The 26,036-nt window shown below is 42.6% G+C and overlaps 1 protein-coding gene across 5 annotated transcripts in view; it reads right to left on the bottom strand.

The window, feature by feature from the left end:
* Positions 1-6,140, bottom strand: part of ABHD6 (abhydrolase domain containing 6, acylglycerol lipase) — a 39,843-nt gene extending 33,703 nt beyond the window's left edge. The window contains exon 1 of one of the 5 annotated variants that reach the window (XM_075004908.1): positions 6,034-6,140. The gene's annotated coding sequence lies outside the window, so the exon portion shown is untranslated. Of the gene's footprint in view, positions 1-5,577; positions 5,833-5,916; positions 5,937-6,033 lie in introns of those variants that run through there. The other 4 variants (XM_075004904.1, XM_075004911.1, XM_075004910.1 and 1 more) reach the window with 4 other exon arrangements.
* Positions 6,141-26,036: the final 19,896 nt, after the last annotated feature.

The following is a 26,036-nucleotide window of genomic DNA, read 5'->3' as shown; positions in this document are numbered from 1 at the left end:
GGAAGAACCAAGTGACCAGAAACAATCAGTTCAATTCATGAACTACAATTAATATTTCCTTTGATTAATAAATAATCAAAATATATATTGCATTTATACAGAACATTTAAGGTAATTTCATTTTACTTTAATTTTATTTAATTTTTAAAATGTTGGGTTTTGCATTTTGAATGTTCATCCAAGTATAGTTTGACACAAATCATAAATTTAAAATAATCTAGTAAATGAAAAATGCATCATTTATACTTTTCAAACATTACTTATACTTTGTAAGTTGCACTATACAATTGCTTAAAGAAATGTGTACAAATCTCATGGTTATTCCTGATTAGGAACAAGAATTACCCAATTTAGTGTAAAAGCTATGCTAAGTTGCAAATCAACATATTTTGATGGTTACCTACCAATGAGAATCAAACTTGCTTTAGTTTAGAAAAATAAAAAGTACAAATTCAAAACAGGATTTCAATCTACAGTTTAAAACAGATAAACTATTTGTGAATTAAAATCAGTGATTTACATTACTTTGATATAAAGCAACAAAACAGCATAAATTTAGCACTTTAAAGACTAAACAAAATATATAAATCAGTTCCATTGCATTCCTTATATTCTGGGATCGTTCAGAAAGGTGGTTCTCTTGCCAGTCCCCTGGGGCTGTCAGAAGTCACTAACAGTCAGAACCCCACACCCTGACTCAACACACCCCATTTGCTGGAGGTGTAGCAAAGGGGGCAGCATAAAGCCATATGAACACCCAAGCCATACAGAGAAAATTAATGCTACAGCTCAACCCTCTAACTGTAGGTATAACAGTGGCACCATTCTGACAAGCAGCTACTTACAATACCTTTTACCCTCTGCTAAGTGCCTTGTTTACTGTATGGTGAGATTGGTTTTGGTTTTTTTTTTAAAGAACAGAATTAGAAATACGACAAAATTGTTATAGCAAACGTGGCTTCCTGCACCACATGCCATCCTAGCAGGGACCAGGAAGAATTTGGAAGTAGGAAGTTTGTCCCTTACTGACAGGCTGCACTTTGTTTTCTTCTTCAGCAGCCACCAGAACCTAACCAAAGCTCACAGTACCACCAAAGCTCCTAAGACAGACAAAATTACATTACAATTATTAAAAAGGTAACGGCTAAAAAAAAAAAAATGCAAATTTAACCAGCAGTGAAACACAAGCAGCATAATGAGTCTGTCAAATTAAAACAAAACCCAAATCCAGGATTTGCACTCATTCTCAGCTGCACCACTGGATCACAATCTGTTCTCAAAGGCTCAATTATTCCACCAAGAGCTGTGTAACCAAGTGTGGTTTGCACTGCAACATATGGGAGAAAAAACACACTTGGCATCTACAGTGACTTCTTTACATGGTTCTCAAAGCAATTCATAAACAAGCAATTAATTAGGCAAGCCTTATAATGCAATACCAGTGCAAGGTACGTAACTATTACATCCATATGCCAAGTGGAAACATTGATGTGTACAATGAGCTAGAACTAGCAGTGCTGGGCCTAGAACCCAGATGTGAGGTAACCACTGGACCACATGCCTCTAAGGCTATGTTGATTATAGGGAAAGAAAGTTGACTGCAGGTACATCGATTCTAGCTACGCAATTGCTGTAGCTAGAATTGCATATCTGCAATCAACTTACCTGGCCGTCCTACCTGAAGAAGGTCAACAGGAGAGTTTCACTCATCAACCTCCCTTACTCATTGCATCTCCCAATTAGTACAGGGGTCGATACCAACCCCTGACAGGGATGTGTGAAATCGACCTATCAGACACATGAAATTCAATCCCAGAAGATCGACCTTGAGCAGGTCGATCTTGCAGGGTAGTGTAGACATAGCCTAAGATTCATGCATTCTCTAGAACAGGATACAAAATAAAACTCTGTCATCCCAAACATTTTACTGCTATCAGAAAAAGTACGTAAGTGAAAGAAGTAAAGTAAGTGATGAAACAGGACTTAAATTGTTCAAGAGCTGTTTCAGATAGTCTTATGAAATTTACCCAACAACCCCTTCACCCAAAATTATCTAATGAATAATTACCGAACAAAGAAGGACGAACAAGGATATTTATAAACCAGCACTTGTCAGGTCAAAAAAATATTAGTCCCCACTTGAACTCAATTAACAACTGCTTCAAAGGTAAAAATGAATTAGAAGAGTCACAACTTAGTTAGAGTATGGCAGAATAACTGCACGGTTAGCAGCAAAGTTAGCCAAAAGACTGAAGCTATGCCTATATTGAAGTGATTTTTCAAAAGAAGTTCTTCCAGAAAATCTCTTCCAAAAAAACCTCTTTCGAAAGAGTGCACCCACACACACAAACGTGGATTGAAAGTGCAATCCACTCTTTTGATAGAGAGCAGCCACACAGCCTCCACTCTTTCGAAAGAATGGGCCAGTGATTGAAAAAATCTGGTGCCAGGAGGACTGCTCTTTTGAAAAAAGGGCCCCCAGAGTATCTATGTACTTTTTTTTCTGAAAGACACTTTTAGGAAAAAGGCGCTCTTCCTGTTCTGAAAGAGGAAGAGGGCCACCAGAAAAAGTGCTGCTTTTCTTCCAATTTCAGATCAAAAGAGCGCATATTATGTGCACATAGAGGTTCTTTCAAAAAAAAAAAAAAAAAAAAGCATGCTTTTCCAAAAGAAATTGTTACTGTAGACCCAGCCTGAATGAGTTTTAAATTCATGTGTATAATCTCTCTTGTTCTTTGCTGGTATCCAAATTGGCATAAACAAATTCCTGGTGTAAAATTCAAACGTTTGTTTTTATTTTAAAAAGTCATTCCCAAATAGGCTTCAAAAACAGCATTTAACATGGAATGTCACCTCACCAAAATTTAGTTAATCTGAATTAGTCTAATACTGTTTATGAGATTTGAAAAGGGGAGACACCCACACAGAAATTCAGATCCAAATCAGTAAGCACCAGAGCAAAATGCACAAAGCTTTGATGCATTTCGTTAGTATCAGCAGTTTTTTGTATGCTGTCTTGGGGAATGTTATGTAACCTACAAAGCAAATTCCTTTTGATGAAATGGCGTTTAGCATGGAAAGGATCAGACACACGATTAGGAGCACTGACATACCAAACAAACTCTGAACTAAGAAGCTAGAAATGTAAGTGAGAATTTAGGAATCAATTCAGCAAGGGAAGGAAAAAAACTATTTTGTATGCTGGTCAAATCTGTGATAGGTCATGGAGGACTTTCTGTAGAAATCATATATATATCTTCATTAAACACTGAACTTAAATGCATCATCAGTAAATAACTGTGTCTGTAAAAACCAAAATAATTTTGAATATAGTTTATATTTACTTTAATGTGAGTGGGTCCAAAGAATTCAATTTGTCTTACATGTCAATAGATTTGTAAACTCAAATTCTGAAAGTTTAAAAATTTAAATGCATTTTATTTTTATTTGGCATATTAATAGAGAATAAACAACATAATATAAATGTAAGACCCCCCTGAAGAATTTTCAGGCTACGATAGACTACTAGGTTTCTACTATTGCGGTTTATCACCAGAACCCCAATATGAGCTAGCTAATGACAAAAAAAAAAAAGCTTTAAAAACCGAAGTTCCTATCTTCTGTTTAGAAGCCCATTTATACAAGCAATATAAACAGAAATCAGGGTATTTGGATGCAGTGTCTTTTTTTTTTTTTTAAACTAGCAGTTATCAAACCACAGCGACGACTGATTAATGGTACTTGTCAACAGGATGGTTAAAACACAGTTGAAAAGCTTAACTGGAATTGGCTCAGTCCAACAATAGCAGCTGGCTTAAGGACACCAAGAAAGGTCTTCATCTTTCTTTCAAACCCAAAAATAATCTGTTCCTTTTATAGATGCATGTACATCAGTATGTATAAACACACATTTTAAGAGGCCTACAGAAGTTGTGTAATTTCCCTATTTATTTCATTTCTGTATATCTGAAGTTATCATGGCTCATATCTGAGCATATGAATGTAAAGATTGGGGAAGAGATTACACATTTTCCCCAAATAAAATTAAAGAATGGCTCCTACTTAACCAGATTCTGAATTGTTTAGTGTATAGACACTGACCAAAGGAGCATCTGTAATATGCTGTGTACTACATATAAAAGTTCTTTTTGGGAAAAGGCAAGTTCATCAAAACAACAGACATGGATACCATTTTTCCTTTCCATGTTAAAAAAAAAAATGGAGATTTTTTTCTGTAGCTGTTTGTCTACTTTGGAGTTAAAAATAGTTACAGTGAGAACTTTTTTTAAATACCAAAAAACTTTACAGGCGCTCATGAAGATCCCCTGGTTTGTTAAACTATGAAACACATATACATGTACAAAACACATCTACTTCCTTTTCATGTCATGGTCCCATTACTTCTAAAATAAGCTGCCTGTAAAGGTGCAGACACAATACAGAAAGCAATACTTAACTAACAAATCTTTTCTAATGTCTCACATGCATCTAGAATAAGCAGAGAATAAATGTGAAAAATCAAGAGGGGGAAAAGGTTGCCTGTATAATATGAAGGCCCTAATATCAAGACGGTCCCAATAATATTGGGGTGTTTAGTCACCTTAACTGCATCGGAAATTTCCCCTAGCCATGCTCCTCTCTCCTTCATTAAAGTCCAAGACAATAAAGCAGCAACATCCCCCACCTGTTTAAGCTTAACAGTGATAGATTACTAACAACTCTTCCTTCTCAAAACACAAACACTAAAACATATTTTAAACCCTGGCCCAAATTTTGACATCTCTAGATGAAAGGTCCATGTTACACATAGCCTACTTAGTTACTGAGGGGACACAGTGTCGTTTCCACTGGTGCTCAGGAGGTCATGTGTACTAGGTACATTGGTTTATACTAAGTACATCAACAGATTGCCCTGTATTAAAACAGATCAGGATTTTTCTACTGAAAATAATCCCCCAAACTGCTTTTAATTCTCCCAGTCAGGTATCTGATTTATGCCCTGTTTTCTCATGCCACCCTGAAGAGACACCCCACTCATAGTGCTGAAATATTTAAACTCAGTTTAAAACTTCAGCAATCTTAATTATCCTGTGGCTATGATTTTGATAGCCCAGAAGCATTCTACAATGAACCAGTTTACTTACGAAGCCTGCAGTTTTATGCCAGATTTATATCTGAAATAGCACAGGGATCTGTGCAATAATCTTATTTTATCAGAGAGGTAGCTGGGTTAGCCTGTATCTTCAAAAACAAGAAGTCCTGTGGCACCTTATAAAATTTTTAAATAGGCCAATTTCTCAGACCCACTTTAAAGAATGACCAAGTGAATCCCTACAGCCCACAAAGGAGGTTGAGGCACTGGAGAATTTACAGGCCGTTCGTTCTTCTTGCTAAAACCACAGTTGGGGCAATAAAAACATTGTTCAAGAGCCTGACGGTTGGCAGCACCAGTGAGACCCCAGTACATACACTACAACAAGGAGTTAGCTGCTCATAAAATTTTGGTAAATCCCGGAGAAAGGTCGTGCTGACTCAAGGAATCGCAGCTGGAGGAAACGTTCTAGAACAGAATCCCACCTCGGCTCTCCCTTCCGATGAGTCCGCGCCAGCCGGCGCTTTACGGAGCACCCCGGAAAGGCAGCCACTTCTGGGGAGGAGGGCGGCGGTGGCGAGGGCAAGGGGACCCTTCCCGCCTCCTCTGCAGAGCAAACCGGGATTGCATGTCTGGAGTCCCATTGCAATGCGGGGCCAGGACCGTGGGCAGCCAAGAGGACGTGCGCTCGGGGGCCACAGGCTGCCCAGGCCCAGCTTCAGGGAGCAGCAGGCTCCGGGGTCTGCCCCACCCGGCTGCAGTAGCAGCTCCTCTGCCCGGCCCCTGGAGCCCCGATCGCTCACAAGCCGCGCCATTGCTCGCACCCCGGCAGCGGCACAAGCGGAGCTCCCCCGGCTGTTTCCGCCGCCTGCATCCCGGCCGCTGCAGCAGCATCCTCCCAGCGGCCCCCTCCACAGCCTCCTAGCTCAGCCCGTCCTCACCCGCCCGGCTTCTCCGGGGCCGGCCCTGTCGCCGCGGCCCTGCTGCGCACGCGACACCTCCTCCAGCTGCGGCCGCCGCAGGCTGCAACCCCACAACTGCAGCGCGGGCGGCTCCTGTCTCAATCCCGCTACCTTAAAGGCAGGGAGAACGGGAGCCTCCCCCTCCGACAGAAAATGCTTTGGCTCCCTTTGTCTGAGCTGCTCTCACCCGGGCAACGGAATATATCTTCATAAAGCTCCATCTCTACATCCCCCGCATGCAGCTGCTCTCCTTAGCCAAGCACCCTGGGACATACCGGCCAGCTACCGAGCACGGCTGCTTGGCATGCCCGCAAAGGGGTCGGGACCCTCAGGCAGCCCTGGCTTATATTTGCATCACTGTGGTCTGGAACTGACCAGACATTATCACCAGAAGTGGCACATCATCACCATGGGCACCACCACTAAGCTGATAGGATAGCACTTTGCCTAGGGTACTTCAATCACCTCACCACCCTGGGCCTGCTCAGGAACCAAGAAGGCAGCTCTATGTGCCACTGAGTTAAACTATGCTAATGTAACAAAACAAAACAGTAGGCATGGAACACTTTAAACACTAAGAAAATGATTTATTAGATGATGAGCTTTCCTAGGACAGACCCACTTCTTCAGAACTATACCCTATTGTAATTAAAGGGACACTGTCAGATTAAAAGCCCTGTAGGACATGCAGGCCTGTAGCACCTTAGAGACCAACAAATGTATTTACTAGGTAATGAGCTTTCATAGGTAAGACCCACTTCCTCATATTTGGAGTGCACAATTAAAATTCAGGGTTTCTATAGCCGGGAGGAAAGAAAGAGTGGAAAAAAGGGAGGTGAGATTACCAGACACTAACAGGACCAATAGATGAAGCAAATTAAGTAAAGTGGGATGTGTGCCATTCCTGCAAATACCAAAGGTGGGGAGATTGCCCTTGTAATTGATTTAAAAGTTGTCATTCTTCTAGAAAAGGATTTTACCACAATATTATAGAGGGCAACTTCTGAATTGGAATTCATTTGCAAATTTCACACTTTAAATGAGGCCTTAATAGGGATCTCGATTATATTATGCACTATTGAATGTCCAAGGAGGTTCTCCTACAAGTTTAGGTGTAGTCCAATTTGTGAGGACATATCTATATCCATTCATCCTTTGGTACAGAGACTGTCCAGCTTGTTCAATGTACATGGCAGAGGGGCATTGCTGACACATACCACCTTATTGGATGAACACTTGATGGTGTGGCCAAAAACGTTTCTTTTTCTGTTCTAGTAATACAAGTTAAGGGTTGGACAACCCACTAAATAGTAAAAGTACCATGGATATTGGTTGTTTTTGGTGTTGGTTTAGTTTTATTTGCTCATTTTGAACAGTGAAAATAAATATTCTGCTCCCAATCAGATTCACCTATTTCTAAACACAGTGATGTAGTAAACTATTTAACTTTTTAAAAAAGCATTGACATATTAGATTTTGTGAAAATCTAGATAAAATCTAACCTATTTGAAGTAATTCATTAAGAGTTTGTCTCAGCATGTCCATTAAAGAAAGATGACCCACAGAGGAAAACAAAATGGGCACTTGTCTTTTTCTTTCCTCTTTATACGTCTAAAAACTTGTTCCTCTGATGACCTCAAAGAAACCAAATGACCTCTACTCCCACAGTTGCTATAATATTAACTGATAACACTTTACATAAGACAATTTATGATGATATGAAACAGAAACTACCATATCCATTGCAGATCCATGCAAAATATAAATAAATCAGCTTGCCACTTGACGAAGCGCACAACTGGCAAATAGAAAATAGCATATTAAAGCTTAACAGGATATTCCATTTCAAAGATAATTCCCTCTTTGTTTTATGCTATACTTAGTTATTCATATTGAACACACAGCATTCTATGGGGTTTAGGTAAAGAATTTAATTATGCAGAATAAATTAAATACTTAATTGTGTCAGATGAGCACAGCTTCTATGATGTGAAAATAACTTCTCTAGCTTTCTGAAATTTTTGAAAAAGCTAATCAAATAGCAAATGAGGGCTATTCAGGGGTTGTAAGTTTATCTGAAGCTTCAAAAATCTTATAATAATGTCCTGCCTAAAGATTTACTTCAAAGAAGATAAGGCGTTATTAAGATAGAGTAAGGGTTAAAGTCTCATTGGGGACAGCAAATTTTCTAGCTCATTATAGGGACTCTTTTACATCCTTTGCTTTATCTAATTCTTGACTTCCCCTGCCCACTTCTGCCCCTCTGCTCTCTGATTTGCTCACCTTGATAATAATTTTTTTTATTTCAACTTTGATTACTAATTTCAGTAATTTCAACCTTGATTACTATTTTTGGTTCTCTGTGCCTTAAATATTGAGTCTGTTCTGCTATGGCTATGATCTGAAGCGGTGGGTCTGTCCCACGAAAGCTCTTCACCTAATAAATTATTTTGTTAGTCTTTAAAGTGCTACTGGACTGCTTTTTTGTTTTACTCATACATAGACTAGCATGGCTCTCTCTCTGTTACTAGTTAAACTTCAGTGTCTTCACCACATCAGAAAGTTGTACTTTTTCAATTTTTTAAAAAATATATTGCTGTAGGTAAACCAGTGCACGCTGATTTTCATTTGACTTTGCTTTAAAAAAGCGTCCTAATCAACAGGAGCTATCATCTGTTGGGGACTAGGACAGGAGGCTGAGCAGAGGGTGATGCTGAAGGAAGCTGGCAGTGCTATTTGAGACTTCGGAACCTTACAAGCAGTGTTCCCTTTTTTCCATCCATGGGCAGAATAAATTTTGGTACATGCCCCAAGGCATGTGCAGATGTGTGCCACCAGTAAAAACACATGCTGCTGGCTGTGGACAGCTGTGCGCACTCTGCTAATCAGCTGGTCTGCTGCCCAAGCACTCAGCTTACAGGGAACACTGTTTACAAGCTACAACGCCTGCAGCATTTGCCTGCATGTGGTGCACCAGGCACCACCAAAGACTATTCCAGAGACCATATGAAGGGCAACACAAGGAGGAAGGAGGCTGAGGACTAGATGGGACATTACTGTGGGGAAAATTGCTGATAATGAAGGCCTTTCAGAGTAGGAAGTCAGAGCCGAAGTCAATGAGGCCTATGACTAGAGAAGGGGGAAGCCAGCTGAGCAACAGATCACACTGCCATGGAAATGGGAGAGGAGACAGAGTGTTCAAAGGAAGAGGAAAAGAGGGTAGAAAGGATTTTGGGTGAACCCAGAGGCAGAGGGAGAGAGCAGGAGATGAAGTAGTCATGGACACATGTCTGGGAGTTGTGAGCATTCCAAAATAAACGAGAGGAGGAGAGAGTGATAGTGGGGAGAGGAGAAGGAAGCGCTACCGGTATTGTGGTGATGGCAGGGAATGGTGCAGGAGAAAAGGATAATGACTAGGCAGGGCCTGGGCTGGGGCAGCCATCAACATAGAGAACGAGGATGCAGAGGTAGGGCTTGGATTTGAGAAAGCAACAGGAAAATATAGAGCTGGTGGCAATTTTAAAAAGAGAAAGGAAGAATGTGTCATAGTGGGAGCTGGAAGAGAAGAAAGGCAGGGCAGGGGAGTGTTTGGAATCAAGGAGGTGCTACAAGAACAGCCAGTTATTTTCCTTTGTGGAGGGGGAAGTTTGGTTAAGTTCAGTGGCAGTTCTCCACCCTGGTGGTCATCTCTTTGTATCAGAGGAGGGATAGCAGTTTGGTGGCACATCTGCTGAGCAGCTACTTGGTAATCTCTGAATGTGACAAGGTAGATACCAGATGTTCACCATACAATGCCTGTGATCAACAGACCTTTAAGTTGGTCGTGCTTCGGTCCATGATCTGTCTTATTTCATCCTACTCTTTTCCTATCTGCCCCCTCACCTCCCCCTTCCTCCAAACTCTTTATAATTCAAGGCAAGTGACTTCTCATAACCAAGGAATGCTGTGATCTGGATTTTTGCCCATGCCCTCCTCATAAGTACTTTGCTTATATTTTGTAGGATTAAAAGCTTTAGAAGGCTCTTTCTTAGGAAGCAGTTTCAGACCATATATCTGTCTGAGGCACTGGTATCTCCTCACCCCCACCCCATTTAACTATCCTATCTGAGCATGTCATAAGCTTCCATATGTTTCTCTTCATGGTGCCTCTCTGAGAAAGGGCCGTGGTATGTAATGCCATTGTATCAGTGGAGAATCCAAGCACAGAGCAGCTAAGTGATCAGGGTCTCCCCAGATGCTGTGACAGAGCAAAAAGCTGAACCAGCCAGGCTAGCATCCCATCTACTGGACAGTCCATCTAGAGATGGGGGAGAAATTTGAGCACTGAGTTTGTTTCTATGGCCTTTTAGCCCTGACTAACTCAGCCTTCAGCCTAAAGAAAAGATTCTGCTGTTTTGTGAAGATATATTTCTGGTATGTATCTGTATCCTAGCAACAATAAATCAGATACAGTCCTATATTAACTGTCTCTCAGCCTCAGTTAAATTCTTGGCCATGATCAAGATCCTGATCTAAGATCAAGCCAGAATGTTTCAACAAAGGGAGAACCTTTCATCACAACCAGCCCAGGAAAGCTTCTTGGACACATAGGAATTTTTAAGGGACCCCCAGGATAAGCTGTGGCTTAGAGAAGAGCTAGGTAACCTATTTATGACAGAAAGTGATGGCTACTATCTATGATCCATACAACCTGGGCAACTAAAATTCAAGATCAGTCTGTAGTAATCATCTCCAAGTGATTCTCTTGTAAATAGGTGGATTAAAAAACTCCCTTTGCCCCTTCATCATATATATTACACAGTATATGGAGCATCTGCCAAAACCAAGATGCTGACATTTCAGTCCATGCTAATTAATTTGTTTTGTAGCCAAACTGCTGTCTAAATGTTTCTTAAGCCACAAGTTCCACAGTATTTTAGTGTCCCAATGTGTGCTGGATGTTAACTGTAGGATCACTCTCCTGAGACATAATACCCCCAAATCAGTGAATGGGGAAGTCAATGAATTATTTACAATCTAATCAGGAGACATGTTTTTGAGTCAGAGTAACACCACAATTTAAGTACTGTATATGAAGTCAGAACTAGCTGTCCAGTATTGCCAGGAAACTGAGTGTAATTAATATAAAAGTATACTTTGAATATGAAAATGCTTTGTGCATATATTCACTGCTGTTTAGGCATGAAAGATTAAAGTTATGTTTTTAAACTGGTTAAAAGAAAGAAAACAAAAGATAGGAATAAATGGTCAGTTTTCCAAATGAAGAGAGGTAACTTGGGGTATTCTGCAGGGGTTCATTCTGAGACCTATTCAATACACTCTAACAATCTGGAGACAGGGATAAAGAATGAGCTAGCAAAATTTGCAGATGAAACTAATCTGCTCAAGTATCAGAGGGGTAGCTTTGAAGCAAAAGACTTATCCGTCTTTAGGTGACTAACAAACAGCTTTATTGAATTCAATAAGGTAACAGATGAGCCAAACTGGATACTAGTAAAACCAGGTCCAGCAAGGCTGCTTGATGCAGCTAACTCTAGTATTTTGTGCCCTTACGCAAACAAGCCCAGTGCCAGAGGCAATTAGTTAGAGAATCGTAAATCACTTTCCAAACAAAAACCATTATCAGCAAGGAGGAACAGGTGTCAGGGAGTAGGAGCCCCAAATCCAAACAGTTCATTACCGCATTCCATAGAGCTCATCCTCCCAGCCATTCCCAGATTGGTGAGGAAAAGTTCAAGCTCTTGTGTACGTGCCAAAATAAGAAATGTGAAACGGCTTCTATATAAGATGGCTTCCACAGTAGCCAAGTTAGTCCGTATCTTCAATAACAACAAGGAGTCCTGTGGCACCTTATAGACTAACAGATGTTTTGGAGCATAAGCTTTCGTGGGCAAAGACCCACTTTGAAGCCCACAAAAGCTTATGCTCCAAAATATGTGTTAGTCTTAGGGGAATGATATCTCCCTGTCCCATATTTGAGACAGGTAGATATGGGAGGAGGGGGCAGCTCCTCCTGGCTCCACCAAGCCCCAGGAAGCTGGGAAGGAGGTGGCAACCCCTGGCCCACCCCAGGAGCCCAAGGGAAGCGGCAGCCACCAGCCCATCCCAGGAGCCCGGGCTCATCTTCTGGAAGAAAAGGTCAGGGAGGTGAGGCTCAAATACAGGACAAAATAATAGGGACTAAATTAGCTATTAGCCCTTAAGAGAGAGCTTGGTGTCATTGTGGATAGTTCTTTGAAAACATCCACTCAATCTGCAGCAGCAGTCAATAAAGCACTAGAATTCTAGAAATCATTTAAAAGGGGTAGAAAATAAAACAGAAACTACCTTATTGCCTCCATATAAATCTATGGTATGTCCACGTCAGGAATACTGCATTCAGATGTGGTTGTCTCATCTCAAAAAGGGTATTTTGGCTTTGGAAAAAGTTCAGACTAGGAGTTTAGAACAGCTGCCACATAAGAAGAGATTAAAAAGACTGGGGCTTTTCAGCTTAGAAAAGAGGAGACTAAGGTGGTATGATAGAGACCTATAAACTTATGACAGGTATTGGGAAAATAAGTAAGGAAAAGTTATTTACTTGTTCCCATAACACACGAATAAGATGGCAATGAAAAGAAATTAACAGCAGGTTTAAAATGAACAAAAGTGAGTATTTCTTCATGCAATGCACCGTCGACCTATCCAACTCCTGGCCAGAGGATGTTGTGAAGACCAGGATTTTAACAGGGTTCAAAAAATGAGCTAGATACATTCATGGAGGATAGCCAGGATGCTAACTCTTAGCCATGATGGGTAGGAATAGTGTCCTTAACCTCTGAGAGGCTACATCTACACTAGCCCCAAACTTTGAAATGGCCACGCAAATGGCCATTTCGAAGTTTACTAATGAAGCGCTGAAATGCATATTCAGCACTTCATTAGCATGCGGACGGCCGCGGCACTTTGAAATTGACGCAGCTCGTCCTGATGGGGCTCCTTTTCGAAAGGACCCCACCTACTTTGAAGTCCCCTTATTCCCATGAGCAGATGGGAATAAGGGGACTTCGAAGTAGGTGGGGTCCTTTCGAAAAGGAGCCCCGTCAGGGTGAGCCACGTCAATTTCGAAGCGCCGCGGCCACCCGAATGTTAATGAAGCGCTGAATATGCATTTCAGTGCTTCATTAGTAAACTTCGAAATGGCCATTTACGTGGCCATTTCGAAGTTTGGGGCTAGTGTAGACACGGCCAGAATGTGCGACAGGGGAAGGATCAATGATTACCTATTCTGTTCATTCCTCTGGGACACCTGGCATGACCACAGAAAACAGTGTACTGGGTTAGATGGACCTTTGGTCTGACCCAATACAGCCATTCTTATGTTCTCTCAGTTAAGGACATTACATAGTCACTAATAAAAACTTCCATGGTATTTTACAGTTAACTTACAGGAAATGAAGCCTCTGAATGTGTAAGTTTGCATTGAAGTGGAGAAGCACGATGACCATAACTGTAATAAGCAAATGTATTCCAGTTTGTAGCCTGAGTAGATTTGACATTTTATCTTCTCCTTCCATCATGCAGCTAAAAAGCAGAGAGGAAAAACTTTCTGAAAGAAGGCATGGAGAAACCTCCATAGTCCCAGTGTACAATACTCCATATTCCTATTAAAGTAGTACGTATAAACTGTGACCAAGCTCCTCCCCTGCGTAGGTGGGTCTCATGCTTTCAGGCAGATTGGCTCACAGGAGCCCTTAGTTTAAACACTTTCCCTCAGGCACAAACTTGCCATTTATTTAGCCACCCTCACCATTGACCAGCCTGGAGAAAGGACAGAGAATCAAACCTATAGTCTCTGCTACCCCTCAAGTGGTTTGGGGCAGGACAGACTCCTTTTCCAAGCTAGTCCTTCCCCTATGGCATGTCCCACTGTCCAGTTCAACTCTCTCCCATGGGATAATGGGAGCTGGGGATTGAGTTAACCTGAGCACACCCTCTACTCTGGTTTCCAGCCCAGAGACCCTGTGATAGTCTATAATGTCTCCAGGGCCAGCTGCATGACAGCTACTATTCCCTGGACCACTTCCCCTCCAGCCCTCCCTAGCACCATCCTTACTGCAGACTTTTCTTCCGAGTACCTGCTAGCACTTCTCCTTCCCAGACCTTCCACAGCACCTTCCGTCCTTGGCTCCTTGCACACTCAGCAAGCTAAGAGATAAGGAGTCCCTTAAACCAATAACAACCGGTTCTTCAGTGGTTCCAGGTATCCTGATTAGCCTGTCTCACTCGATTCTCAAAAATTCCCAATTGACTCCAGGTGTCAGACTGTCTCCCCTAATTGATTCTGGCAAATTCCTGTTTGTTCTGGATTAGCCCTTCTTAGTTTACCTCAGGGAAAAGGGACCTATTAATCTGGAGCTAATATACTTCCCAACTATTACTCTCCTGTACCCTTCTCCTGGCTATGGCCAAGGTGGCTGGTCATAACACCATGGAGCGAAGGTTGGCTGAGGGAGGAACCTGTGACTGTGGGGCCTGTTTCCATTCCCCTGTTCACACATACGAGCTGAGTTCCTCTGGGTGTCATCCTCTGGCTCCCTCAGTGCTTTCAAGGTACACTGGGTGCAGTCTGGGGCTCTCTGCTTGGTGTCCTCTTCTGGTTCCCTTGTTTTAGCCCATTGATCTTCACACTCACCCCTTCTCCCCTATCTTCTTCTCATTATTCCCAAGTCATCACTTGGTTTCCTGGGTTCAGTGGAGCCTCTTATTCCTGCCACTACCCAGTTGCAGATAGGATCACTTCCTTGTAGCCCTCTGGCCTGACCTTTTCACAAGACATAAGCACAATGTAGTTAAACACTTTCATCAGAATTCAGGCATGATGTCCTCATTGCATAGAGATGTTTGCTGTAGCTTATTATAAGACGACAGCAGATGTCCAATAAGATCAGTGAAGTGGTTTTTAGCCATGATGGTTGACCATTTCTGCTAGAATCCTACTGGTAACCTGTCAAATTTAACATTCACAGGGCTTTAATAGCAACCCAGCAGGCTGCTTTAGGAAACATGGCAAGTGACAGTAAGGCTACATCTATACTACCATGGTAAGCCTACCTAAGCTACATGATTCCAGCTGTGAGTAACGTAGCTGGAATCAATGTATGTTAGGTCACATTACCATTGGGGCAACACTGTGAAGGGATCAACATGAGAAACTCTTCCATCAGCTTCTCTTATTCTTCTTATCCAAGGTAGAGCAGGGTATTGACTGCAAAGCAATCTGCAGTCAATTTGGCGTGTCGTATCTAGACCTGCTAAATCAAATGCCAGTGGATCAGTCTCAGGGTGTGGATCCAGGCTGTAGTGTAGAGAGAGGCTAAGGCGCAAAAAAAAAAGTTTTGATGTTGTGAATGTGGTTGCAATACCAGTCTCACCACAAAACAAATTATGGCCACTGCAGGACCGGGGAGTGTTCCTAACCCTGACATGTTCATAACTGTGAATAAAACATTATGATTCTTTCACAAGTTTACAGCTCAACTTGAACCTAATATAGCTTTGAAACTTTATTTTACAGAAATAAAAAATCTGCTTTTAAGCAGCTTAATTTAAATGAAACGAGCACAGAAACAGGTTCCTTACTTTGTCAAATTTTTTGTTTCCTCTATTTTACTAGTTTGCATTTAACAGAGTTTTTACTGTACTTTTTGTTTTCTTGCAGCGGGGGGCGGGCAGGAGGGGTCACTGCAGCTGCCCAGTTGCATACTTAAGGTTCCAGAGGAGTTGTCTGGTTGACCGATCAGTTTATAACTCCAGTGTTGTAACTCTGAGGAGGTTCTTCTGTAACTTTATATTCAGGTCTGATCTACTCTCTGAGCAGTGAGTTTAGGGCACAGAGGTGAGAGCTACCAGCAAAGCAATAGTCACAAGGGGTGATGTGTAGGTGGGCACATGCTCCCAAATGCTGTGGACAAGGGGCCAGCCAGCAACTAACACAGGGACTAGGAGAACGAGCAGGGAGGCCTGGTGTCCACAGTAGGAGTCCACTGCCACCCCCAGCATAAGGGGCAGGCAAGTCCCCAACTCTGCCTCAGAGGCTTATGGTCTCTGCCTGAAACTGAGAAGAGGGACTGACTGGGATTTAGTGGAGTCTTTTCACCTGAAAGGACTAACCCTACTCCAGAACAAGCTCCAGCCTTAGCTTGTGTGTAGTAGGGTTCCCTACCATCGACTGGTGGAGGTTAGAGCCCCATCTAGGCAGCCTTAGGATATATTTGCACTGCAAAGGAACACCCACAGCACGAAATCTCTGCCTAGGAGCAGTGCCTCCTGGATGGGTTGTGGGGCTAAAAATAGCAGTGTAAACATTCCAGCTCGGCCTACAGCCTTGTCCTCTGAGACCCTATTTGCTGAGGCTCTGTCTAGCCCAGACCCAAATGTCTCCACAGCTGTATTTAACCCTGCAGCCTAAGCCCCAAGAGCCCAATTCAATTGACTCCATCTCTGAGACTGGTGCCGCAGGGTTTTCTTAGGCACATCTATGCTGCAACGTGTCCACCTCTCAGAGCTCTAGGAAAACAGCTTGGGGACCCAGCTGTCACCACACCCAAAGCCAGTAAGTACTTGCTCAGAAGCAGGTTCTTCCCCACAATCTGTTCACCTGCCTGGGAGAGGCTCCCTAGCACCAGCTCCCCAGTCCCACCCCACAGTGCATCATTTCTGTTCTTTCCCCAGTGTTTGAAAGTGCATATTTGCGCCAAAGAAATATTCCAGGCCAAGTTCTTTAGCATAAACATGCTACCTCCCAGTGAGCGGCTTGGGAAAACCCTAATAAAAAAGCACTGCAATGTGGCATTAGTGAGTCCTAAAATAAGGTCTGTTCATCATGTGTGTTACCAACATACACTCTCAGCCCATGTATTTGTACCGTAAGCAAAAGGGCCAACGAACCAAAAAAATTATGTGGCTGTTAAATGTTGGAATTTTCCCCTCTCGGATAAGACTTACACTTGTAAGTGGTCAGTAAAAGATGGTTGGCTAAAGTATTTTAACAGCAATATTACACCTCCAATTGTCCCTGGTTCTGAAGGTAACAGAAAAATTGAGGAGAGGTTTACACATAGTTTAAATAGCTGGAAATGGATGATACAGCATGGGGAGGGTTGGCAAAACTATCCTTGGCCACACACAAAAAAAGTAAAAGAAATAACAAGCAGTCCTGGAGCACCTTAAAGACTAACCATTTTATTTGTTAGTTTTGTGCGGGAAGGTGGGTCTTACCCATGAAAGCTCCTTACGTAATAAATAACATGGTTAGGCTTTAAGGTGCTACTGGACTGCTGTGAGTGGGGAGGGTGTTTTTTTTTTTCTGATGAAGCTAGACTAACACAGCTATCCCTCAGCCTTTTAGCCACAAGGCAGAGGTGACTCGGTTAGAAGCAGGCAATGTCATAGGAACATTTTTAAGAATGTGGTGCTGACACACACCCACCCACCCACACACACACACACACACACACCTCACCCGCAGTTACCCTGTTCTGCCCCCTCTAGCTGAGGCTGGGAGCAAAGCCCTGTATGCGGGCAGCAGTTCGGACACAAGACTGGCAGCAGAGCCCCCAGCCCAGCATGGGGCCAAAACAGAGCCGTCTGCCTTGCAGGGTCAGACACTGGGACCCCAGAGCCAGCAGCAAAGCCCCAGCCATAAAGAGGCAGCAGCCATGACTCGGGGTGCAGAGACAACAAAGCCCCTGAAGAATGGTGCCTGCCGTGGGGCTGGCAGTAGAGACCACAGTATGCAGGGAAACTGCTGAGACCCTGGGCACTAGGTTAGGAGGCCAGGGATGCTGCAGCATCACCCTGGAGCTCCAGTTCCCACACCCAGAGTGGAGGGAAATGCAAGTCGCATGCTCCCTCAGATTTCTGCCAGGGTTTATATGTCCTGCCCTAAACCCCACTGCACACCACTAGATCCTTTAAAATATACCCCCCATTATCAACACTCATGCATTGTCTCTGCCAAAAGGAGGCATGAAAACTGAAGGAAAGAAACAATTTTCAAAAAGTTGCAAAAGAAGTCTTACAAAAGTAACAGAGCACATCACAGAGCTCAAAGTTTACATTTCTTTAGAGGTCAGCAAAATCATTAGAGTTGCTGTTGCTTCTTATTAAGATTGGCCATGCATAAAGCCTCAAAAAAGGATTCCTAGGAACAAGGATTATATAAAGTTTGGATGGTGAATCATTCTCTCTCATTTACTGTGAGCTTTTACTCGGATTTGAAAAAAAAGAGTTATGTTCATTTACTTGTCGGTGCCAGCTCAGCAGAGCGAGTGTGTGTTCCGTCAACCCGAGCAAGATAACTTGGCTCTGATGATCGGTCATATTTCAGAACATTTCTAGGGGGCTGTTTCTGGTTGATAGAGAAGGAAGCAAACGTTTTCACCTGCCAGCTATTCTTCAAGCTGACAGAATAGTCATTCATCTAGCATCTTCTTCTCTTCCTGTAGGTGCAACAAAGCTGGGGCCAAAGTGATTTGAAAAAAAAAATAAAATAAAATAAAAATTAAAATACCTTACCAGGGTGGGACTGGGACACAACACATGTCCTGCAGTAAAAACATGAGGGCAGGATAGCAAATGCCTAGAAACTCCACAAGCTTTACACTATGCCATCCTTACTCCCAGAATCCAAGACAGGGGCTGTGGCTAGACAGCCTCTGGCTATTTCCAGTTTCTGTGAATGGCTCTTGGGAGTCATAGGCATCCAAATATATGTTGGAACAGCCTTGAGGCTACTCTAAATTACTTTAGGGGGGTCAAACTATTCCCAAGATTACCCCAGAATTAAGGAGCCACAAACATGACTAAAGCCATCTTTGCCCTCTGCCCCTTATGAGCCATGCTGACCACAGCTTGGTTAGATCAGATCATCACACACATGGCATGTTTGTCACCTGACCAGCTTTTTCCAGTATCAACTCTTTTAAGGAGTAACTGTCTTGGGAAATGTGTAACAGTGTTCAGATACACACTGCCATCGGTTCAAAAGTCAGATGTGGCAACCCTTGGCCCAAGGCTGGGTGTGTTCTTTGGGTCTGTGGTTCGACTGGCTACTTTTCACTTGCAGGCATACTTACTTGCTGGGACATCCACCACTTTTTAGACCTCTGCTACATGGAGGCTATTTCCAGGAATAACACTGGTTAAGTCATATGCCTGGTGGCTGGAGGCTTCACATGTAAATTATTAACATTGTTACCACTTGGGACAGCTCACAGAGATTAACAGGAAAGTTGTGAGCAAGACACAAGAAGTCACTCTTCTGCTCTATTCTTCACTGATTAGGCCTCCACATTTCAAGAAAGATGTGGAGAAACTGGGGAAGGTCCAGAAAAGAGCAACAAGAATGATTAAAGGTCTTGAGAACATGAGTTATGAGGGAAGACTGAAAGAATTAGGCTTGTTTAGTTTAGAAAATAGAAGGCAGAGGGGGCATGATAGCAGTTTACAAGCACCTAAACGAGTGTTGGAGGAAGAAAAATTGTTCTTGACCTCTGAGGCTAAGAAAAGAAGCAAGGAACTTAAACTGCAGCGAGGGAGGTTTAGGTTGACCAATAGGAAAAACTTCCCAACTGTCAGGGTGGTTAAACACTGGAATAAACTACCTAGGGAGGTTGTGGAATCTCCATCACTGGAGATATTTAAGAGCAAGTTAGACCGACATCGGTCAGGAATGGTTGATTGTCCTTGGTCCTGCTGTTAGGGCAGGGGACTGGACTTGATGACCTCTCAAGGTACCTTCCACTTCTAGTGTTCTATGATTATCCCTCAACTTGAACTAAAGCATCTGAATTAGAACAGGTTCTTCAAAACTGATGCACAAAAAAAGTGAATTGTCTTACATGACCAGGATATGCCCTTTGCTGCTGGGAATATTCTTTCTGAGTTACCATTGCTCAGGTCCAAGTCTGAGTCAGGCTGTGATCCTAGACCTGGCTTGAGTAAAACATTTCACATCCTACCTTTGCCGTTCTCACCTTGCTCATTCCCTACTCTGGCACTTCTATATTAGTTTTTTATACATTTTGTGGCACACCTACCAGGACTTTCCCCATGCACAGAAAGAGCACTAGAATGAGGGCTAAAACAGTGGATAGAGAAATATAGCATCACAAGTCTCCCTTTGCAGTCTGGCTTTTAATGAGTTACATTTACTGAATAGCTGGAACTGTGCTTTTGATTGTGCCCCTGGGATACAGAGAAAGCACTCTGTATACTCCAACTGATTTTTATTTTGATACATAAAATCAAGGAAGTAGTCCACCGAAAGCCAACCAATATCAATGTAATGAGAAAGCACATTGGTTCTGTGTTATGACTCTCTTGGAAAAAAAATAACCAGACATGCGTGGGTGACTCTTTTTGGATATGCGAAGGGGGCTTGACTTTTAGCTGACTATCTATACCTTCCACTGCCTTCAATGCCACTAAAAGTCAAATCCAATGTGTCTTAAGATGGGCACTCAAGAAATGATGCACTCCCACAAATAACTGTGGGTAAAAATGTTTCACTTTCACCTCTATCTATGTGTCTCAATTCCTAGTTATCCATCTGTAAAGGAAGGTAATGCCATCACGACAAAGCTGTATGAAGATTTAACTTACTGTCACCACTAAAGGAAACAATTCTTGGCATTTCACATGCCACATCCCAGTCAAAGGTAGACATTTTCTGACAAAAAAAAAACAAAAACAGAAAGAGTAGGGGTTTTAAACTTCCTTGTTATTGACTTTCTTTAAAAAAAATGACTTGGTTTCTCCAAAACAGCCTGGCATGCTAACTTTATCTTTTTACTGAGGGCCACTGAAAAGGCTTCATCATATTGTTTGGTGAGGGAGAGGCTGCTGGGGAAATCACAAGGGTAGGTCACCTGATGCTGGAAGATACCCATGATGGCTAGTGAGGATTCTGGAATACAAAGAGAGCTGCAGATTTCAAAGTGCCCCACCACCGCTTTCAGGCTGAAGAGAAAGCACAATCTCATCCCTGTATGCAGTAATACTAGTGTTCAGCTGTGAGGCTACTTACTGTCAAGGGTGCTAGGCCTCATGACAAGTCAGAGCTAATTCTCCTGTCTGAGGTTTTTCCTGCTTTCACATGCAGGAGGTCTGGTAATTATTGCAGAACATGCATGCTGGAGGCAGACAGAGCTACGAGAAGCAGTAAGGAGTTATCTTTAGAGGAAACAGAAAGAGCTTCGTTGGGCACAGAACATTCTGGGAGTGGCTTAGTTGACGATGTCTCAACAAGGAAACTGCCTGCTGTTTGTTTCAATAGTGTCGGGGCAACGGGCCTTTGTGTACTTTAATTTAAATATATAGAAGATTACACTGAAAGCATAGCTGACTTATCACCCATTTCCTAGCCTAACAGGAACAACCTTGCAAGGCCCTGTTTTGGTGAACCACTTAAGCCAAAGGTCAACAATAATATCAGTATTTGTTGCTTTGTTGCAGGGTGTATAGAATGCACAGTGTGACAAAAGGAAAGCAGAAGGAGCCAAGTATCTCCGAGCCAGACCACTTCACACTTCCCCATTTTTCTGTTGTAGATAATGTTGGCTCAGTGCTTTCTTATTCGTCCCTCCCCTGACTGTTTCTGTTAGCCCCCGGCTAATTCAGCTCCACATCTCACTGGTTTGTTGTGCGCGCGCGCGTGCACACACACCCACCCACACACCAGCAGCAGACCTGTCCTGCAAAAACACCAACCCAGAATGCAGTGCTGGGGAGAGTGTTTGTGTGGGAGGTACCATGCACAGTATAGCTGAGACCTCTGTTCCCTTCTAGGGCATCTGGCATGGTCATGGAACTCCTAGGGTGTACTCAGACAGGGCTGCACAGCCTAATAAAGATATCTGGCCTTAGGATTTTTTTGAGTGGGGTATGAAGCAATACTTTGCTCCCTTGCCCCCTGACTCTTGCTTGCAGGAACCAACTGCTTGCACAGGACAACTCTAAGGATTTTTGGGAAGGGTTAGTAACATAACTGAGATACATAGCAAATTAAACTGCCTCTTTTCACAAAGAGATTTTAACACCAGATTACAAAGGGAGACATCTGAATTGGAATTCATTTGCAAGTTCGATACATTTAACCTGGGACTCAACAAGGATCTCAATTATCTTGCACATTGCAAGGACAATTTCCCCACCTTTGATATTCATAGGAGTGGCAGACATCCCACTAACTCTTCCCAGAGGTCCTCCTAATAAGTGACTCCTCCCCTACACACCAGTTTCTTTTTCTGTTTTTAATCCCCTCCCTTTTTCTCCCCCATCCCCCTTTATATTTTTTCTGATTTCTCAGTTCTGCTCCATAATCTGATGAAGTGGGTTTTACCCACAAAAGCTCATTACCTAATAAATAAAATTGATAATGTTTAAGGTGCTACAGAACTGCTTCCTTTGTTTTGACTCTTTTCACATACAGATCTTGTCCACCTCTGTGATCAGGATTTTTCAGAAGTGGTTAGTGATTTGAGTGGTCATCTGACTTTCAGACAATGCCAAGTACCCAGAATCTGAAAAAGAGGCCCCGTTAAGGTATTTCATGTTATACAACAGAAATGAAGTCACTTTTGGAAACTACCTTTTGCCTTATAGAGCTGTATAGCTCACACCTCAACAAAAAAATAGCACAGCCACTATATAAATTAAAAAATGCTTTAGCTTCCATTAACATAAGGGGGAAGAGGCGACCTGAAAACAGAATTTTCAAAGAATGATATTTTTCCTTCCTACGAAAATAATTAATCACACTACAGGTTGCACATCCAAAAACCAGCACTCTCCTCTGGCAACATCCCTGGTCCAGCAAGATGAGGGATGATCCTGGACCACAACGCTGGCACAGGAGGGCAACCAGCTAGCAGCCCCACAATGCGGCAGTGAGGCCAGGCTGGAGGCCACATCCTCCAGAAGCCCCACATGGGGCCAGAGCACTGGGGCGGGGGTTGGTTGGTGGCTGTGGTTTGAGTCACAGCTGGCGAGACAGAGAGCTGTGGTCAGAGATCCAATGAGGGGTGACCAGGGACAGGGGCATTAACCTCCCCTGGTCTGACAAAATCCTTCATTCGGGACCAGTGAGGTCCCAAGGGTGCTGAACCAGGGAGGTACAGCCTGTAGCAGGTAGGCCTCTGTGGGGGAGCATTGCTACGTATCTACTAGAAATCATCATTGTAATTTATATTGTAATTTATAGTGAAATATAATTTACAGAGAATATTTCTACTTCCTCAGTATGCTGCACTGTGCTTGGTGGACAAAAATCTGGATTACCAGCAAATCCTTTGCCTTCTTTCCTTTAGACCTGTCACTGTTTTTGATCTAATCAGGATCACTCAACCCCCAAGTGCTGCATTTTATGTTAGTCCTATCTGTATCTGTTTAAAATTGTTTGACTCACCACATAGGCATATTAAGACTAACAAAATAATTTATTAGGTGAGCTTTCGTGGGACAGACCCACTTCTTCAGACCATAGCCAGACCAGAACAGACTCAATATTTAAGGCACAGAGAACCAAAAGCAGTAATCAAGGAGGACAAATCAGAAGAAAAGGATCAAGGTGAGCAAATCAGAGTAGAGAGGCAGAAGGGGGGGAAGTCCAGAATTAGATTAAGCCAAATATGCAAACGAGCCCCTATAGTGACTCAGAAAATTCCCATCCTGGTTCAAACGATGTGTTAATGTGCCGAATTTGAATATAAAAGACAGCTCAGCTGTCTCCCCTTTCAATAGTGGTGCGAAAAATTTTTCTTCAGTAACACGCAAACTCTTAAGTCATTAACAGAATGGCCCACTCCATTAAAATGTTGACTAACTGGTTTGTGGATCTGGAGTGTTTTGATGTCTGTTTTGTGCGCATTAACTCTTTGTCTAAGGGAGTTAGAAGTCTGTCCAATGTACAGAGCATCTGGGCATTGTTGGCACATGATGGCATATATGACGTTAGTTGAGGAACATGAGAATGTGCCCGTGATTCTGTGAATAAACTGGCTAGGTCCAGTGATGGTATTTCCAGAAAAGATAAGTGGACAAAGCTGGCAGCAGGCTTTGTTGCAAGGAAAGGTTCCAGGACTGGTATTCCTGGGGTATGGACTGTGGCTGTTGGTGAGGATCCTCATAAGGTCGAGAGGTTGTCTGTAGGAGAAAACAGGCATGTCACCTAGGGCCTTCTGGAGTGTGGCATCCTGACTGAGGATAGGTTGTAGGTCTTTCTCACCTTGATCATTTATTTCTGATTTGTCCTCGTTGATTACTGTTTTTGGTTCTCTGTGCCTTAAATATTGAGTCTGTTCTGGTATGGCTATGGTCTGAAGAAGTGGGTCTGTCCCACAAAAGCTTACCTAATAAATTATTTTGTTAGCCTTTAAAGTGCTACTTGACTGCTTTTTTGTTTTGATAGTATATAGACTAGCACGGCTCCCTTTCTGTTACTATTCCACATAGGCATTTTAGTTTAACATGATGTCCTCTCTTGGGATACTGTTAATCTGTGAGAGAGAAGCTGAGAGTTGTCTTCATTCTTGTGCTATTTTTAGTTTGTTATTTCTGTTTAATTAGATTTTTGTTTGTGCAAATCGTTCTGGTAGTTGACTTTGGTTGATAGTACTTTTTCTGGTTTCTTTGTTTTTTTCTTTAAATACCATTCTTTTGCCAAGATCATAGTGCATCCATCAGTTAAGTACAGGTTGAATTGCTAGTCCAGCACACTCTCAGCTGGCAACATCTGAAATATGATTGTAGTTAGCCGGACAGTTACTTATCTCAAGTTTTCTGGGGTCCCACAAAGCTTGTTTCCAGCCACCAGTCCTGGCTCTCAGTGTTCTGTGTTATTGAGTTGTAGTTTACCCCTAAATGTCTTCTGAGCCACCAGTAAGCAGTGGAAGTGTTGGCAATGCTGCTATACAATATTAACCTCCTGAGGTCCAGCAAATTCTCTCATTTGGCACCAATAAGGTCCCAAAGATGCCAGACTTATTTGCAGCCTTCTTTCTGCTGTTTGGCTGCCTCCCATTTCTCTTCTGCTTTAAAAATCAGGCAGATGGCATCCAATCACAAGAAAAGAATGGTTCACACCTGTCATATCAACTCCTACCCTTCCTGAAGGTTCATCAGCTCTATTATCTGCAGGAACACAAGCCCGCAGAATGAATTTCACTGCTTCAAAATGCTTTGGGCTGGGGGTTGTTGTTTTATTTAAAAGACAATGAAGAGGTGATTTGATCATCACCTTCATGGGAAGAAAACACCAAGTAGTAAAGAGTTCTTTAACCTAATGGAGAAAGGCAGAACAAGAGACAATGCCTGGAACACACAGGCAACATGACACAAATGTTTAACAGTGTGAGTGATTAATCATTGGAACAAACAGTCAAGGAGAGGGGTGGATTCTCTAATTTCCTGCTTTCAAATAAAGACTGAATGTCTTTCTGGAAAATTTGCATTAGCGAAATACAAGTTATTGAGCTAGATACAGAGTAACATATAGGTGAGGTCCTATGGCATGCGAGATGCAAGAGGTCAGACTACAGTAAATAGCCTAACGATACTTACTAATCCAAAATTCTCTGCTGCCTATAATTCCAGCTGAATGCAGGAGTGGGTAAAACAATGCATATCTGAGCAGCAAAAGGAGCATATGGGAGACTAAAGGAGGTGCAGTTGTAAACCAGCAGCCCAATCCTTCTCCTAAATTAAGCAGTTCTTCTTCCTTCATGTTTACTCCTCAAACTCTCATTCTTGTGCCACTGATTTCATTTAGTCACTGGGCATGATTCCCTAGGAGATCCACCAATGATCATTTCCTAATGGTCCTCAGTGATTAATAACTTTGGCAAAATGCTGACTATGCAAACACGTTAGTCTGGTCTCCAGTAGCACAGACTAGGCTTGCACTGGAGGGTGAAGAATCTTAGCACAGGGAAAAACACTTA

Source organism: Carettochelys insculpta, chromosome 11, assembly GCF_033958435.1.
Source record: "Carettochelys insculpta isolate YL-2023 chromosome 11, ASM3395843v1, whole genome shotgun sequence".
Taxonomy (NCBI): Eukaryota; Metazoa; Chordata; order Testudines; family Carettochelyidae; genus Carettochelys; species Carettochelys insculpta.
This window is presented reverse-complemented; position numbering and strand designations above follow the sequence as displayed.